A 10237-nucleotide genomic window follows, 5' to 3' on the forward strand; every position below is an offset into this window, starting at 1 on the left:
CACAACAAGGATCGTATTCCACCAGGCCACCAACACCTGCCAGGGCCGGTATTACAAATTTATCAGCAATGTAGATGCCGGTAATTTGTAATACCATTAACAAAATCCCTTGCCCGCCGATGAAAACTTACTGTCAGCAGACTAAAGTCAGAACCAATGCTAAGCTCCCTGTTCTCGGCTCTTGCTTCCGCCTTTAACAGCCGCCTTTCGCCTCGGGAGGAGCCCTCGGCTAATCAGATGCCGCCAGGTCTTATTAAGAGAGGTGCCAAACGAAGGGTTCTGAACAAGCTAAGGGGCAAAGTTGGCAACCCTACCTGTACTCCACTATCTTTAAGTTAATGTTTAGTATGTTATAGATAGGGTTGCCACCTGGCCGGTATTTTTTTTATAAATAATGGCTGATCCCAATGTTATTAATAGGGAATCAAGATAAATATAGAAAGGCCGGTATTTTTTTCCAGAAAAGGTGGCAACCCTAGTTATAGAATGGCTAATTCTAATCAACTTTTTAATTGGCCTTATATTTTAGAGTTCTTGAATTATTTGCCTTCTTCTTCTGACTCTTTTCAGCATTCAAATGGGGGTTACTGACCCCATCTAAAAAACAAATGCTCTCTACGGCTACAAATTTACTGTTATTGCTACTCTTTATTACTCATCTTTCTATTCAGACCCTCTTCTGTTCATATTCCACTCTTATTCAAATCAACGCATGGTTGCTAGGGTAATTTGGACCCTAGCAACCTGGATGCTGAAATTGCAAACTGGAGAGCTGCTGAATAAAAAAACTAAATAACTCAAAAACCACAAATAATAAGTAAACCATACACTTCCTCAGAGGCTTCCTGTGTACCCTTAGCACCCTTCCCTAGTATTTATAGGTTAAAGGGGTTGTTCACCTTTGAGTTAACTTTTAGTGTGATGTAGAGAGTGACATTCTGAGACAATTTGCAGCTGGTTTTCATTTTTTATTTGTGTTTTTCGAGTTATTTAGCTTTTTATTCAGCAATTTTCCAGTTTGCAATTTTGGCAATCTGGTTGCTAGGGTCCAAATTATCCTAGAAACCGCACACTGATTTGAATAAGATACTGAACTGGATAAATAGATAAAACATATTAATGACAGAATAATTTAAGACCATGTAAGATTTTAAAACCAGTTCCAGATATTATTATAAAAATGAACAATTATAAAAAATGTCAGGTCAAAATCAATGGTTTACTTCTGAAGCAACAGTGTGCCTCAGCTGATATATCCATTTTGTTTCTTCCTGGGAGAGGTTGTTTTTTAAGTTCCCTCTTCTCCAATTGGGTTTTGTATGGCTGATTCTCATAAACATAAGGCCACTATGATCTTTATTGTGTACCTTAGTTCAGATAGATAATGTCAGAAGCGATCCTAGAGGGGGGCGGGAGGGGGGCGGGCCCTGGTGCATGACGCGCAGCCGGGCCCCGTCCCCTTGGTACGGCCGCATTTGGCCACATTTTCAGCGGCGAATGAACTGCCGGGGGCCCTGAGGGAGTGCGGGCCCTGGCCCGCTCGCACCCCCTGCTCCCCTAGTAGTTCCGCCGCTGGATAATGTTTCACATACCCCTTTTTTATATATTTTTCTTCGCCCAGTCTTTTCTTTAGCTTTCCTGTGGTCCTCGTCACATCTTGTTTTCCACAGGGCATTGCAGGAGGAAGACTTATATGTTATTCAGAATGCTCAGGACCTGGGGCTTTCTGGATAACAGATCTTTCCTTAATTTGAATCTTCATACCTTAAGTCTACTACAAAATCATGTTAACATTAAATCAATCCAATTGGCTGGCTTGCTTCTAATAAAAGTTAATTATACATACCTCCCAACATCTGAAAAATGGAAAGAGGGACAAAAAAGATCACTGGCACCCAATTACCACACCCTGCCTCCACATTTTTGCGAGGGCTCATCCCTTGAGAATCAAGGTCTCATCCGGAGCATATATTAGGTTAAAGCCAGGGCCGTTCCTGCCATGAGGCGAGGTGAGCACCTTGCCTCAGGCGGCAGTGAACGGCCAGTTACAAGGGGCAGCAAAAAGCCGCCTCCTGTTACTTTAAGAGACGAATTTCCATTTTATAAACCGGAAATTCGGCTCTGCTAGTGCAGAAAGCGCAGTACGTGCTTCTGCGCTAGCGATGCAGCCCCTTTTGACCCGCTCCGATGCTAAACTTTTAAGCGCGGAGCGGGAGAGGGGGCGGCATTTTGTAAAATGGATATGGTAATTGGGGGGTGTGGCCATAAAATAACAAAAAACTTTTTTCCTATTTTCAAAATGTTGGGAGGTATGCATAGGGGCCCCTGAAAAAAAATATAAACCACTGATGAGCTATGCTTCTAAACACTATAGGGTGAAAGGCTCATTTACAAGTAGAAAGTGCTAAATCCAAGTATGCAATGGAGCAGGTAATTTATATAGAAAGGAATTTATGCTGTTACTTGCTACTTGTGGCATATATAGTGCACCCCTTTAGCCCCCTCTGATGAATTGCATGCAAGTGCAAATACTAATGCAATGGAAGTTTGGACCTGCCAGTAAACACTGCTTTGTGGTTAAAAACATGGCATAAATGAACCAAATGATTCCAAAAAAAAAAATCCAAGTGCAAAAACAACCCTCTGCCTATGCTTACTAGACTGAATCACAGTGCTCCAGAATGTCTTCAGTTTTGTTTTGCAAAACAGTGTAGTGTTGAATTTGGCCACAAGAGGGTGAAATGTGTTCATTTACTTTTACTAGTTCCCGCAATATTAGAAATCTGTTTTGTTGCAGTCTTGTAATAACATAAGTGCAACTTTGCAAAAATAAAATAACTCATTGAGGCCACTCAGTGATTTGCTTTGATGTGGCAGTTAAATAATAATGATACATAATGCATGATTGGTTGAATGAGTACCTGCAGAGTTTAAAGGCAGAGACACATGCTCAGATTCGGGGAGATTTAGTTGCATGAAGATAAATCACCTCTTTTTAGGGGCGACTAATCTCCCCGAAGTGCCTCCCATCAGCTAGAATCTATTCTTTTATATAGTTTTTAACTTGTATATTTGAATGTACTTTTCTTCTTTGGATAAACCAATCACTTATGTACTAAGCACTCTGATTGGCTATCCTAAACACTGCTCTGATTGGTTTTTTGTCACTTAAATATCACTGGTTGTACAGAATTTCCCTAGCTAATGACTAAGTGCCCCTGAGGCACAAAACGCGTAAGGCCACCTTCTGAGATGTTCCTTAAAACTTTTAATTTGCATCTATTTTGGAGTGAAGTCCAGTCTTTGTGCCAGCTTACCACTGAATTCTACGTGTAAAATAAGTGTCACACACACTGTCTCTTGACATAATGGATCAGATTCAATTCATCGAGGAAAAAGGTTTATCACGTGAAATCTCAAGGACGAGATTTAATTTGAGATGCAATTCAATTCAGAAAACTTATCTTACTGTTTCTCACATTTAAACTATTTTAGAGTCTAAGGGAAAAAAAATGGAACTGTAAATTTACAGTTTCTCAAAGTAATTGTAATTTACAGTTTCTCAAAGTTAAGGCCTGTCTGTGCTGTAGACATATCAGTGGGAACTGAGGAAGTAACTCATGCCCTAATGCTTGTTCACCTTTAAATTAACTTTGATAGGGTTATTTACTAAACCTCAAATGTATCTGGTTTTTGCTTTTTGGGGCATAAACTCACATTTTTCATGGAAAAAAAACTTACATTTTTCAAGATTTATTATACCCATTTGCTGCAAAAAAAAAGCCTGAATCAGAAAATCTGCCATCTCAGACCTGTTGACATCATGTATAAGTCAATGGGAGAGGCACGGGAGAGGCACCCACCCCAATTTGAAGATATTGTGATTTGCACTGGGTTTAGACTTTTAATAACCAGAAAAAAAGGCAAAAAAGTCAAATCGGGCATGGGAGTTTGGTTGTGTTTTTTTAAATAAAATAATGAGATAAATTCTGAGTTTAGTAAATAACCCCCTTAGTATGCCGTAGAGAGTGATATTATGAGACAACATGCAATTGGTTTTGATTTTTTTTTTTATTATTTGAGGTTTTGAGTTATTTAGCTTTTAATTCAGCAGCTCTCCAGTTTGCAATTTTAGCAATCGGGTTGCTAGAGTCCAAATTTTCCTAGCAACCATACATTGATTTAAATAAGAGACAGGGGTATGAATAGGAGAGGGCTTAAATGAGTAATAAAAAAGCAGCAACAACAATACCTTAAATAGCCTTAAAGAGTATTTGTTTTTTAGAAGTGGGTCAGTGACCTCCATTTAAAAGCTGGAATAATTCAGAAGAAGAAAGGCAAATAATTCAAAAACTATAAAAAGAAAAAATAAAGGACAATTGAAAAGTTGCTTAGAATGAGCCATTCTATAACATACTAAAAGTCAACAAAAGTGAACCACCCCTTTAACCATTTTACTCTTCTAAAGAAGTCTGCAGAGATTTCCGGGACGTATTAGTATGTCTTGTACACTCACTAGCTCACTTGTCATATCACATATGAAGACAAACAACAGCTTTGTCCCATGCAGAGTTTCAGTCATTAACAAATGCATCACTTCTTCTCACTCTGTGCTTTTGTATGGAGGCCTAAACTGAATTATTGAAGATCAAGCTACTGTATTATTATGATCCCCCTCATATACAGTCTCCTATCAGAGTCCCTGTGCGACTCCACTCATTTTGCCACTTCAACAACACACAAAGTGGGTTATTTATTAAGGATCGAGTTGTGTTTTCTACGAAAATTCGAGTTTTTGAGTTCATTTTTCTGGTCAGAATTTACATTTTTATTAAAAAACTAAAATTTATTATACCTCGACCCTGGAAATAGCTTGAATTCGAAAAGACACCTCTATACACTGTCGAGGTCATGTAGAAGTCAATGGCAGAGGCCCCTTGAACCATCTGAAGATGTTAATTGCCTTCATGATGTTCAAGTTTTTTTTGGATGGTTTTGCCCAAAGACACGACTCAATTTGAGCAATGCAATTCGAATTTTCAGGTTGTTAACCCTGAACTCGCTGATTCGAATTTTTTCTTAAATTAGAAGGTTTATTTGAGTTCATTAATGATATCCAAAACTGTGAAATTCGACCTTTGATAACTAGCCCCCTAAAAATAATGAACCAAGAAAAGATCCTGTTGAGCATATAACATATGGTTCTGGTGCAATTCACCTTTTAAATTGGAAACATCGAAGAAAACTTTCCTGCAGGCATGTCACAGTGGGGCTATTAGTTAGTGCTCTTTTTTTTTGCAGATGGGGGCCAACAACAGACAAGGCCTATGAGGGACCCCCAAGAAGTCCATATAGTTTCTAAAAAGACATAAGCATATAGCCACAGGCCTGTTCCACACATTCATTTTGCTGCACTACTTTTATATTTAGCCTGTGATTTCATAGTTTGTAGTGGAGCTTTGGCTCTTTCATTATTCCCACCATTCCACCTGGGGCAGATTCTCTACAATGCCTACATCCCAGCTTCAGCCCATAATTAGGTGCTTTCTGGATAACAGGTTTCCGGATATTGGATCCCATACCTGTACAGGAAATTGGGTTTTGTATAAATGTACCATATATAAGCCTGCAACAATTTAATGACAGCCATGTGAAAGTTTTCCGTTACCAAGCAATGAGGTTTCTTCCACCTGCTGCCTCCCACATGCTTTCTGCTGGAATTTAGACAGGAAGATATATTTCTACAAACAGGAAGAAGCAATGTAAACATCTTGAAAAAGAATGATAATATACCAAAGCTCATCCAGAACCCTGTACGCACAACATAGAATCGCCTTATATAGAGTTAAGCACTAGCTCAATATGTTATACAAGCTTTTATATTAATAGTGCAACCCCCAGATCCTGGAATGCTGGATAAAATACTTTCCAAAGTACAGGTATGGGACCTGTTATCCAGAATCTTGGGACCTGGGGTTTTTCTGGATAATAGATCTTTCTGTAATCTATATATTCATACCTGAAGTCTACTAGAAAATTATGTAAACACTAAGGGGGTTAAATATTAAACCTCAAACTTTAATTTTTTGATCTTTATTGTACCCGATGCTAAAAATAGTCAGAATCCGAAAATCCACCATCTCAGACCTGTTGAGGTCCTGTATAAGTTAATGTGTCAAAATTATTGTGGTCTGCACTGAAAAAATCAAGGGATTTGGGGAAAAAGCCAGAGAAATTTGTACGATTCGTTTTTTTTTTTTTATTGAGTTTTTTCCCTATCTAATTAAATTGAGTATTTTTATTAATAATATTCTTCCTCTCCTCACTAATAGAGGTTGAGTGAGGAGAGGAAGAATAATAGTACTGAGAGTGGGCCCCTGGTCTATGGTTCTTTGGTGGGCCCCTGGTCTAAGGATTTTGGGTGGGCCCCTGGGGTCCCAGTCCGACACTGCACATGTAATCCCCCCGTGACACCTCTATTGTTCACATTCTAAAGCCTGTACTGTTCACACCTGAGACCCAGACTGAAACTGTTCACATTGATCACCTGTTCACACCTTATTCAAAATGTTAATGCGGCACCAGCACTGTGTAACTGTATGTAGTACATCGTAGAGTGGTCTTGATGGGTTTCCCTGTCTCCTGCCCTACTCTGCCTGCCCTATGCTCCCTGTGTGTACCATGCTCTGCCTGCCCTATGCTCCCTGTGTGTGCCATACTCTGCCTGCCCTATGCTCCCTGTGTGTACCATACTCTGCCTGCCCTATGCTCCCTGTGTGTGCCATACTCTGCCTGCCCTATGCTCCCTGTGTGTGCCATACTCTGCCTGCCCTATGCTCCCTGTGTGTGCCATACTCTGCCTGCCCTATGCTCCCTGTGTGTGCCATACACTGCCTGCCCTATGCTCCCTGTGTGTGCCATACTCTGCCTGCCCTATGTTCCCTGTGTGTGCCATACTCTGCCTGCCCTATGCTCCCTGTGCGTGCCATACTCTGCTTGCCCTATGCTCCCTGTGTGTGCCATACACTGCCTGCCCTATGCTCCCTGTGTGTGCCATACTCTGCCTGCCCTATGCTCCCTGTGTGTGTCATACTCTGCCTGCCCTATGCTCCCTCTGTGTGTCATACTCTGTCTGCCCCATGCTCTGCCTGCCATATGCTCCCTGTGTGTGCCATACTCTGCCTGCCCTATGCTCCCTGGGTGTGCCATAATCTGCCTGCCCTATTCTCCTTGGGTGTGTCATACTCTGCCAGTGTGTGCCATACTCTGTCTTCGCTATGCTCCCTGTGTGTGCCCTGCTCTGCCTGTGAAACATAAGCCTGGTATTTGTTCTGGGGGTTCGTTAGCATTTGAAAATTATTGTTAGGGGCCACTAAGGTGTTTAATCATGTGCTGGGGGGGGGTTGCTGTATTAGCCATAGGAGAGGAAGATGTATATGGATTTAAGGGTATGTCTTAATATGACTTAACTTTTTCACATATGAGTGATATCCCTGCAGTAAGCACCATAAGCATTTGGTTTTTTGGTGTGCTATTAATGTGGAAATGGTTTTGTGGTAACATGGGTGTGGTTTAAAGTGGGTGTGGTCTAAAATAGGGAGTGGCTAACACCGGCTCCATTATCGGCCCTCCACCATGTAGACCAGAAAAATTCCGGCCCTCAGTAGCACAGAAGTTTTACAGCACTGCCCTAAATAATTGAGTTAAATATTTATTTGGATTAAGTATCTACGGAAGATGGCCATTCTGTAATTTGGAGCTCTCTGGATAACAGGTTTCCGGATAATGGATCCCATACTTGTATATATACAGTATATAGAGAGACAGAGGAACCCTCCTACTCAAATCCTAATAAAGTACCCTAACAGATGCAGTCATTCAAATAAAAGGGAAAATATTGCACATGAATGTTCTGGGCACAAAAAAAGCTATATCCTTGTGTGTTGCATAAATGAAATATATACATTAGAATAAGTAGAATTCGTGTTTCCTTAACTGATGAGGAAATCTGGGGCCACAAGCTGTATTTCATGTTAAATTGAATCTGGCTCATTATGCTGCATTTGGCATGTTTGAAAACTAATACCCCTTGCCCTCTTCACCTCGTTAGTTTTCTTGCCATAATTGCATTCACTACTTTTGATCATGACATGAAAATGGAGTTCAAAGGGAAAATTGCTCACCCCTGGCCTACTAGAGGTCAGCCCATGAATTCATAATATAAGAGGAAGATCTGACTCTTAAAAGTTTGTATTGGCTGTGCCCATTGCCCCGACAAAGGATTTCTAGGAATGATATAAATCTGGGTATCACAGAAGTTACCTGAGAGCATCAGTGCTGACATTCCACAAATAATTAAATATTTAGGTAGAAGCCAAACTGGAATGGTGAATTTAACTCATATGGTATTATGCCTCTTACAGGATTGTTTCAAACTGTATTTGACTGAAAATTAGGTGAATTCATATTTATGTGACTAGATTGATCAACATTCTTTAAAGGAAACTTCTCCAATCAACACAAAATCGAATTAAGGGGTGTCCCATGTGACATTGTTAGTGATGGGCAAATGTATTCGCAAATTTATACACCAGGCATGGAATGGCGGCAAATTTCCACATTTCGCCGACAGCGAATGTTTTTCTGCTGCGAAAATTTGTTGTGTAAAAACTCGGTGCAACAAAAGAAATTGTCAAAATTTCCGCACCTCAAAATTATTTTGCCGCCCATTGTCTTTAAAGAGGGAGTTCACCTTCCAAACACTTTTTTTAATTCAGTTGTTTTTAGATTGTTCCCCATAAATAGAGACTTTTTTCAATTACTTTCCATTATTTATTTTTTTTACTGTTTTTCCAAAATCTAAGTTTAAAGTTGAATGTTCCTGTCTCTGGTGTTTGAGTCTGGCAGCTCAGTAATTCAGGTGCAGACTCTAAACTGTTAAATGTTGCAATTTTGCAACATTTAGTTGATTCATTTCTCAGCAGCATCTGTGGAGTATTAGCAACTATTGTATCAATTCTAACAGCTGCCTTTAATGAAACCCAGAGATTCTGCTCAGCAGGGACAAAGATAAGAAATGCATCAACTAAATGTATCCATTTAGAACAGTTTATAGGGTCGGCGACCCCCCCTCCCAGAGCTGCTTCAGAAGGTGAAAAATGACACTTTACACTTCAATATTAGAAAAACGGTCACACATAGAAAATAGAAAGTCATTGGAAAAAGTTTTTATTTCTGGTGATCTATCTGAAACCAAATAGTTGTTTGAAGGTGAGAGTGTAAAAATTGTCGCACGTATAAAAATTGTTGTCTGTCAAAATTATTCAGATGCCCATTGACTTTAATGCATTTGGACAAAGCAGTAGCGCCTATAAAATTTTTTTGCTTGTGTCAAAATTGTCACGCTTCAAAATTATTTTGACACCCATTGACTTCAATGCGTTTCACAAATTTCTTTGGATATTTGCACATTTTTTCAGCTAAATGGGACAGATTAGCTCATCACTAGACTTTGTAGAATATTTAAATGTTTTCTACAGTATGCTGATAATACATTTGCAGTGTTATGATCCAACTAGTCCAATAGCTTACAGCACCCCTGACAATCACTAAAAGGGGAGAATTAAAAGGTTCTTCAGCTTAAAGCAACTGTTAGTATAAAATAGTGATATTCTCAGATGATTTTTTTTGGGGTTTAGTCTCTTTCTGTATGTTTGCCAGCCCAGGCTCATCCAGTGATATATGATTAAATCCAGGGCTAGATATCATCATCATCTATTTTATTACAGGTATGGGATCTGTTATCCAGTATGGTCGGGACCTCGGATTTACTGAATAACATATCTTTCCGTAAAATGGATCTTCATACCTTCAGGGTAAGTGCACACGCTAAGATTCGGGGATATTTAGTCGGGTGACTAATCTCACCAAAAAGCCTTCCCACCGGCTAGAATCAACATTGCCGGCGGGATGTAACTTTGAGCAATTCGTTTTCCGAAGTTGCCTGAAGTTTCCTCGTGAGACACTTCAGATGACTTCGGAAAACGGAGAACTCGGAGTGCCATCCTACCGTCGATTGGATGGCAGTTCAGGGAGATTAGCCGCCCGAAGAAGAAGCGATTTGTCGCTGGGCTACTGATCTCCCCAGTAGCTTTGTGTGCCCCTGCCCTAAGTCTTCTAGAAAATATAAATAAACAAACCCCAATAGACAGGTTTCACTTCCAATAAGGATTAATTA

This window comes from Xenopus laevis, chromosome 8L (assembly GCF_017654675.1).
Source record: "Xenopus laevis strain J_2021 chromosome 8L, Xenopus_laevis_v10.1, whole genome shotgun sequence".
NCBI lineage: Eukaryota > Metazoa > Chordata > Amphibia > Anura > Pipidae > Xenopus > Xenopus laevis.